Source organism: Eriocheir sinensis, chromosome 43 (genome assembly GCF_024679095.1).
Source record: "Eriocheir sinensis breed Jianghai 21 chromosome 43, ASM2467909v1, whole genome shotgun sequence".
In the NCBI taxonomy this organism is placed as follows: Eukaryota; Metazoa; Arthropoda; class Malacostraca; order Decapoda; family Varunidae; genus Eriocheir; species Eriocheir sinensis.
The window spans coordinates 866,881-875,582 of NC_066551.1; the positions used below are offsets into that span (position 1 = coordinate 866,881).

Genomic DNA, 8,702 nt, shown 5'->3' on the forward strand with positions numbered 1-8,702 from the left:
AATAATGAGGAAGAGGATGAGCGGGAAGAGAGAGGAAATACATGAAGGGATATGTACAATTTTTCTCTAGGCCTTATCGCGAGAGTGAGTATCCCTCTCATAACAGCTATCGTGCACTAGTCTTGGAGGGGGTGAAGAAGATTTGTTAGGAAGGAGGGAAAGGGTTAAACAGATGATAATAGGGAGTAATTGCAGGGAGTCAGTGCAGTGAAGGGGAGGAGGAAGGCAGAGTAGCGTTGAAATTCTACAAAAGTGTAAGGAGGTTGAAGGGAAAGTGGGGAGGAGGAAGAGCAGAGAAAGGAGAAAGGAGATAAAGTGTGTGTAGGTCAGAATGGGAAAAGAGAGAGGGCGGGGAAATGTAGAGGAAAAAAACGAGAGGAGGAGGAGGAGGAAGAAAAGTGTATGTTAGACGAAATGGGCGGGGAAGAAAAGAGAGGAGGAGGAGGAAGAAAAGTGTATGTTAGACGAAATGGGCAGGGAAGAAAAGAAAGGGAGGGGAAACGAGACAAACTAAGAGAGAAAGAAGTGAGGAGACCGTTGGATTGGGAGGGAGGGAGCAAGGGGAGTGAACGGGAAGTAAGGGGCAGGATCAGCTTTAAGGCCGAGGACGAGGGGTAGCGGGTCACATCGATATCTTTTCTGACCTACGAGTTCTGCAGGTCAGGGAGACTGCCTCGTGAGTGTGTCTTTTCACCATATCCTTAAAGATCCTTCCTCTTATCAAAATTAAGACAGGGAGACTGGAGGACGATTGAGAGCATTATACCAAGTTAGTGAAGAGAGGTTAGGTTAGGTATTGTACCAAGTTGGTGAAGAAAGGCTAGGTTAGGCATTGTACCAGGTTAGTGAAGAGAGGTTAGGTTAGGCATTGTACCAGGTTAGTGAAGAGAGGTTAGGTTAGGCATTGTACCAAGTTAGTGAAGAGAGGTTAGGTTAGGCATTGTACCAGGTTAGTGAAGAGAGGTTAGGTTAGGCATTGTACCAAGTTAGTGAAGAGAGGTTAGGTTAGGCATTGTACCAAGTTAGTGAAGAGAGGTTAGGTTAGGTATTGTACCAAGTTAGTGAAGAGAGGTTAGGTTAGGTATTGTACCAAGTTAGTGAAGAGAGGTTAGGTTAGGTATTGTACCAAGTTAGTGAAGAGAGGTTAGGTTAGGCATTGTACCAAGTTAGTGAAGAGAGGTTAGGTTAGGCATTGTACCAGGTTAGTGAAGAGATGTTAGGTTAGGCATTGTACCAGGTTAGTGAAGAGAGGTTAGGTTAGGCATTGTACCAGGTTAGTGAAGAAAGGTTAGGTTAGGCATTGTACCAGGTTAGTGAAGAGAGGTTAGGTTAGGCATTGTACCAGTTTAGTGAAGAGATGTTAGGTTAGGCATTGTACCAGGTTAGTGAAGAGAGGTTAGGTTAGGCATTGTACCAGGTTAGTGAAGAAATGTTAGGTTAGGTTTGACCAGGTTTTATATTTGCACTTCGTCTCTTCAGGTTTAATTTGGTTATGTTTGGTTTTATTTCTCACAGTTTCGTTTGGTTTTACTTTTTGTTGTTGTTCTTGTATTGGCTGTTATTGATTGCGCTTAGTTTGGTTTTGCTTGGTTTGTTTATGTTGATATTTGCCTTTTTTCTTTGGGGGGGGGTCGTAAGGATTAATTAGTTTAGGTTTTTGTTTAATTGCTCTCAGTTTCGTATATCTGTTCCTTATTTTAGTTTCTGTATTGACTTTTTATTGATAAAGTTAAGTTTGGGTTGGTTTGGCTTGATAATTTTCATAAGTTAGCTTCGGTCAAGGTTAGATAAGGCAAGGTTTATCTAAATGCGGTAAGCCTTGTGTGTTGATAAGTGTGGTTTGTTAATCAGTTATATTTTATTAGGAAGCTTCGGTCAGGCTAGATAAGGTTGGCTCTCTGTGGATTTTTCTAAATGCTGCAATAGTTTATGTGTTGAAAGGTGTGGTTTGTGTGTGTGTTTGGCAAGTGAGCTGCGTTGGGGAAATAAATACGAAGAGCAAATAATGATAACTTGAAATGTGAGAGGTCGGTTCTGGTGTATGAGAGAGGGGAAGGGAAGGAGGGGATGAGTTGGGACTAGGCAGAGAGGAGGGGAGGAGGGGATGAGGACAGAGAGGCTTCAAGGGGAGGGAGGGTCTTGAAGGGGAGGAAGGGGCGAATTGGATAGGAGGGGTGATGCTGGGAGGAAAGACTTTAAGGGGAGGAGGAGGGGTTGAAAGGGGAGGAGGGAGAGGACAAGGAGGGACTTCGATGAGAGGAAGGAGCGAGGATGGGAGGAAGGGGTGAGGCAGGGCAGAAGGAGAGGACGAGGAGGGACATGAAGGGGAGGGAGGAGGCGAGGATGGGAGGAGGGCGAAGTGGGTTGGCACAGGGAAAGTAAATTTGCAAACGTGTGTGTGCGTTTTCGTGATTTCCGTGTTTTACATCGAAAGGCTGAAGAGGAGGCTGAATGGGACGAAAATCGAGTGTTCTAAATCACCGGGTAACACGAGGTAAAATGTTGTCGAATGGAAATATAAGAGGAATGGAAAATGGAATAATGGAGACCTGGAAGCCTGTTCGTAGCAGAATAACAATCCTTTGGGGCGATATTCTTCGAGTGAGAGCATATTGGAGTAACAGTTTTCTAGTAACGACATTTTTGGGTTAACATTTTCCATTTATATAATCATTTCGGAGTAACTTTCTCGAATAAGAACATTTTGAAGCAACATTTTTTCCATATAATAATTTCGGAGTAACATTTTTTTGAGTAGCAACATTTTGGAGTAAAACTTTTTTTAATACCGTCATTTTCAAGTATTTTTTAATAACATTTTGAAGTAACGTTTTTCGAGTAGCAGAATTTTAGAGTAACAATTTTTCCATTAACAACATTTTAGAGTAACGTTCTTTTTCGAATTTTGGATCAACATTTTTCGAGTAACAACATTTTTGGGGTAACCTTTTTTAATAAGAACATTTTGAAGTAACATTTTCGACAAGAAGAATCTTTTGGAGTAACTTTTTTGGAACTGACATTATAAAGAACATTTTTCGAATAAGAGCATTTTAGAATTATCATGATTTTCCGCGCCGTCTCTGGCCTTGCCCTCACTCACTCACTCGGGGCTTTAAAAGAACAAGACGTAAATAAATGTTACTGAATTTTAGAGGAACATCTAAAAAAAAAAAAGTGCATTATGGCGGACGTAATCCCTCACCTTTCATCATTCCTTTCCCCTTCTGCCTTTCCAACCTCTCTCCCTCTCTCTCTCGCTCTCTTGCTCTCTCTTTCTCTCTCCCTTCCTTCCTTCCTTTTCCCGTCCTCGTCCAACCCATCCCCTCCTCCGCCTCTGCCTCCTCCTCTTCCTCTTCCGTCATTATTTCCACCATCCACATCTCTCTACCTCCTGGCCTGCTTCCAAATATTCACTCGCACACGTTTCATTCAATATTGCTGTAACTTTAAGTGAGATTCTGTTCCTACGTTAAAAGGGGAGAGACTCTTCCTCCTCCTCGTCCTCCTCCTCCTACTCCCATTTTCTTTCCATGTAACGAAGGGCTTATGAGGGAGCCAGAGAGGGTGGGTGTAACTATTTTTTTTCTTTCACTCATTCACTGGTGTTGGTCTCTCTCTCTCTCTCTCTCTCTCTCTCTCTCTCTCTCTCTCTCTCTCTCTCTCTCTCTCTCCCCTATAGAAGGTGCGGCTAATTTTCTCCTTAAGCCCTTGAAACTACAGGCGCCGGGCTGGTCTAGGCTTGGCCGGGCTCTGGGCGAGGCAGGGCGAGGCTACGTTACTCTTTTTTGTCATTAACTCATTTTCAGCGTGAGTTGTTTTCGTCGCCCGCGTGACTTAATGGATTTAGGGCAAGGGTGAGGTGGTGAGGAGAGGGGGGGAGGGGATGAGAGTGAAGGAGGTAGGGGGTGAAGGGGTAGGGGGAGGAGGGTGAATAGGGGATTGGGGAAGGGGATGAGAGTGAAGGAGGTAGGGGGTGAAGGGGTAGGGGGAGGAGGGTGAATAGGGGATTGGGGAGGGGCGTGGTATAGAAACGTTTCCCGGAGTGTGATTCTCTTCCCATTACGATCTGAGAGAACTGGCTTCTGTTCGCAGGGGAAGATAGCGGAGGGTCGATTTTTTTTCTTTATTCCTCTTCTCCCTTTCGCTTTCTCTCTATTTGTCTATGTCTATTTATCTATCTCTTTCTCTAATTACTCGTTTTTTCGTTCTATTTATCTATCTTTGTTTCTCTAATTACTCGTTTTTTCGTTCTATTTATCTATCTTTGTTTCTCTAATTACACGTTTTTCGCTCTATTTATCTATCTTTGTTTCTCTAATTACTCGTTTTTTCGCCCCTTCAGTATCACCTTTCCCCCCTTTTTTTTCTCGTAACCTTCACTCACTCATATAAATCATCTCTATCTTTTCACCTATTTATCTATTTATATCTACATTTATTTTCTTATCTTCCTGTCTTGTTTACATTTCTTAGCCCTTTTCATTATCCCCTTTCTCCGTTTTTCCCCGACTCGTTTTTGTTCATTTTTCCCCTTTTTGCCTTTACCCAAGCTTTCCAACATCATATTACTCTCTATCACAAGCCTCTATTTAATATTCCATTCATCCTCTTACCTTTCATCCACCCACTCGCCTTGCTAAGTCAGTATTTTTCCTTGCATATTATTTTTACCGTCATTTTTTAAGCCTCTGTTCTCCTATATGCTTTCCTGCCTCCCACACACACTCTCTCTCTTTTGATCTCCCTCCTGTTCTGTTTCTTTCACACACCGCTCTTAGTTCTTTCCCTCACGCCTTTTTCTACGGTTTTTTCCACTCGTTGCTTTACTGCCTCTTCTCCCGTTCCCCTCTTCTCTTTTTCCTCTAATTCCCTCATCCGTTTACCTCCTAACTTATCCTTATGTTCCAGTATCACATTTATCACCCATTCTTTCTTCATCTCTTTCGTCCTGTGTACCTCTTCTTATGTCATCCATTACCCTCTCACGTATCCTCCATTAGCCCTTCTCTCTTAGTGTCTTTTGTTGTCTCTCTTCCTTTATCCCTCTTCCTTTCCCATATCTTTCCCCCAATCCCTTCCTCTCTTCATCAGTCCATCTCTATCCTTCCATCCTCTTTCCTCTCCTCTCATCCTATCTTCATCACAATCTTCATACTCCCAGCGGCCTCCCTTCCCCTTTCCCACCCTTTTTCCTCCCCTCCCTTCCTGTCTTCATCAGCCCATCTACATGCTCCCAACAGCCTCACCTCCGTCCCCTCCCCTTCCTCGCCCCTTTCTCCTCCCACGCACACCCTCGCCCCGCTCGCCCGCCGCCACCAGCGCCTCTGTGTCTGCCGGCGCCGCGCTGAGGATCCTGTAAACTTTCTCCTCCTTCTCGCCAGACAAACTATCTTACTTTCTTCCTGAGCACTGCATTGATCAGCTCCGAGACACACACACATACACACACACACACACACACACACGCACACTCACACAGAACAAGAAGCTACGTGACTGGGTGGTTGTATATGTCTGAGTGTGTGTGTGTGTGTGTGTGTGTGTGTGTGTGTGTGTGTGTGTTTGTGTTTGTGTTTGTGAGAAGATAAAATACTTCTTTTTTTTCTTTTTTCATTCTCGTCTCTATCTTTTTTTCTGGTGGGTTGTGTTTGTGGAAGAGGCAAAAAAGAGATCAAATACTCACATTTTTTTTATATTATCATCGCTATCTTATCGCGTGTTTGTGTATGTGTTTGTGAAAGAGACAGAAAGATATAAGATCCGCACTTTTTTTTTTCATTCGCGTTCTCTTTTCGTTTTTCTGTCTTTCTTTCCCTCGGTGACTTATTCCTACTCCTAGCAATGACAACCAACTTTTACAACTCATTTCCTTCCCTCCTTCTTTCTTTCCCTCTACTCGTATCTCTTTTTTTTCCCTCCTCCTCCTCTTCCTCCTCATATGCCTCATCCTTCCTTCTTTCCTTCTATTTCTCCCTCTCGTTTTTCATTCCCACTCCTCCTCCTCCTCTTCCTCCTCTTTGGCTCATTCACATCGCCGTTAAAAACCTTCCTCTCATCCTTCTATCTTCACAGAACTCCCTAGTATTTTTCTCTCCTTCCCTACCTCTCTCTGGACCTCTCTCTGGTAGCTCAAAGTCGTCTCTTCAAACCCCCAACTCAACGCCTACAAATGGCTCAATATTTTTCACCTTTTTCCTCGGCTTGAGTGACGGCCGTACAAGCTGCACCAGGGAACGGCGGAGAGTGGAATGCAAGACCCCGTGAAAATTAGTTTTATACACACGGCATCAGTCAGCTGTCAGCGAGAGAGAGAGAGAGTGAGAGTGAGAGAGAGGGAGTGGGAGAGGGAAAGGAGGGAGGTTGGGTAGTAATTCCGTTTCAAGTCTACAAAACGCAGATTCGAGTAATGGGAACAGTTTGCTTATGACGAAAGGTGACGTGATGATGATGAGGGAGAGGTCGAGAGAGAGGAGGAGGAGGGAGAGGAGGCTGAGAAAGAGTAGATGAGGAAAAAAACGACGAGGAGGAGGAGGAAACAGAAGAGGAAAAATAAGCTGTACTACATTGCGAAATGAAACGAAAGTAATTAGGAAGAAAACATTGAAGAGGGACAGAAGGAATTTGTTTGAGGAATTAAAAGATGTTGATGGAGAGAAGATGAGGAAAATGGACGACGTGGAAAATGAGGAAACAAGAAAGAAAAACTGAACTAAATGACGAAACGAAACAAAAGTAAATAGGAAGAAAACATAGGAAGAGGGAAAAAATAACAGTTTGCTAAAACAAGAAAAAAAAGTCAAGCGGAGGAAAAGGATTTAAGAAGGGAAAAAGCATCAGTGTATCCGTTGATGGTAAAACAATAGACTGTCAACGGAATAAGAGGATAACAAGGACATGAAGGACAAAGGGTGTTGGATGGCACGACAGGAGCGTTTGGAATGCACTCGGAGGATAGAAAATAAGTCATGAGCCGCGGAACTGAATCGTGTTTAAGCAAAGACGAGACCGAGTTTGCGAATTCCGATGAAAACGAGAAACTGAGATGAAGCGTCGTAAAAAAATATTAAAGAAACGAAGCAAACTTAGGGAAAATAGAAGTATGGAGAGAGAGAGAGAGAGAGAGAGAGAGAGAGAGAGAGAGAGAGAGAGAAGTATAATGTGTCAGACCAATTAAAACCTGGATCATTTGCAAACTCTTGGGATAAACACACACACACACACACACACACACACACACACACACACACACACACACACACACACACACTAATTAGCAGAGTTCTCAGGTGTGCAGAAAAATTAAGGCCTCGGAGCGCTGTCTGTGAATTCTAAGGATTTTTTTTCTTTCTTTCCCCGGCAGATATTATTTCTTGGCGCGGATATTCGGTTTCCTGCTTTTTTAAACTTTTATTTACTCCTACTTTCTTATTTTTCATTTTCAGTTGTTAATAACGTCGCTTTTTTTCTTTTTTTTAATTACTGGATATACACTTTTGATATATACTTATTTTATTTATTTTCCTTATAACCCGATTTTTTTTTTAAACTTCCCTTTAAGAAATATCTTTAAAATTTCTTCCTGTATTTTCATGAGTTTGTATGCCGCTCTTCTCTCTTGCTTAAGGTGGTTATTGGTAGGCTTTTATATTTTTTTTGTTTATTTTCACTGCAAGATTATTTTTATCTCTTTAATGAATAAAAAAATATCCTTCAGTTTTGTTTTACTCTATTTATCTATCTCTATCTATTTATCTATCTATCTGTATGTTAATTTACCTATCTATATCTATCTTCCTTTTTCTATCTATCTACCTAATCATCTATCTATTTTTTTTATCTTTCTCGCTCGCTTTCATGTCATTTTTCTCTTCTCTTCTCTATTTCCTCCCTCTCTCCCTCTCTCCCTTTCATCCCCCTTTCATGGATTCTCGGAGGCTGCATCTTGTCAACACTTGGTTTGGTCTCGCCTTTCCCTCGCTTCGCTAAGAGCTAAGAGTTATGAGGCACAATCACGTTAAGTGGGCACCGTGATCTGAGAGGAGGAGGAGGAGGAGGAGGAGGGGAAGGAAGAAGAAGAGGAGGAGGAGTTTTTTTATCAGCTTTCCTTTCTTGCCTTCACTCCTTTCCTTTTGCTTTCTCTCTCTCTCTCTCTCTCTCTCTCTCTCTCTCTCTCTCTCTCTCTCTCTCTCTCTCTCTCTCTCTCTCTCTCTCTCTCTCTCTCTCTCTCTCTCTCTCTCTCTCTCTCTCTCTCTCTCTCCTCATTTATTACTCTCTAAACTCTTTTCAACTTGATGTATTTGTAATGAGATTTATGATTTAATTTGCCTTCATAATGTTCTCTTCCTTTTGTGCTTAATTGATTTTTTTCTTCGTCTTTTTAATTAAATGTGTTAATTAAATACTGCTAATTATATCTTGTTCTTTTGGCTTTTATCTGAAGAAATATATATGGTTGAGCTACTTTTTTTTTTATTTCTCTTCTTCCTCCTCTTCCTCCTGGTCCTCTTCACCTCCTCCTCCTCCACCTACTCTTCATCGGCTTCGTGCTCTTCCTCCTCCTTCTACTCCTTCTCCACCTACTCCCTCTCCTCTGCCTCGTGCTCTTCCTCCTCCTCCACTTTCTCAACCTCCTCTTCCTCCTCCTTCTCTTCTTCGGCTTTGTTCTCTTCCTCTTCCTTCTACTACTACTGCAACACCTC

The 8,702-nt window shown here is 42.5% G+C and overlaps 1 long non-coding RNA gene across 2 annotated transcripts; it reads left to right on the forward strand.

Annotated features, from left to right (window-relative positions):
* The first annotated feature begins 433 nt into the window (after positions 1-433).
* LOC127010293 (uncharacterized) lies at positions 434-7,102 on the forward strand. Of its 2 annotated transcripts, none has more exons than XR_007763034.1 (5): positions 434-788; positions 825-968; positions 1,221-1,328; positions 1,365-1,400; positions 1,437-7,102. It is a non-coding gene; the product is annotated as an uncharacterized LOC127010293 (long non-coding RNA). The 2 variants fall into 2 exon arrangements; XR_007763035.1 differs by having other exon boundaries at positions 825-896.
* The last annotated feature ends 1,600 nt before the right edge of the window (positions 7,103-8,702 follow it).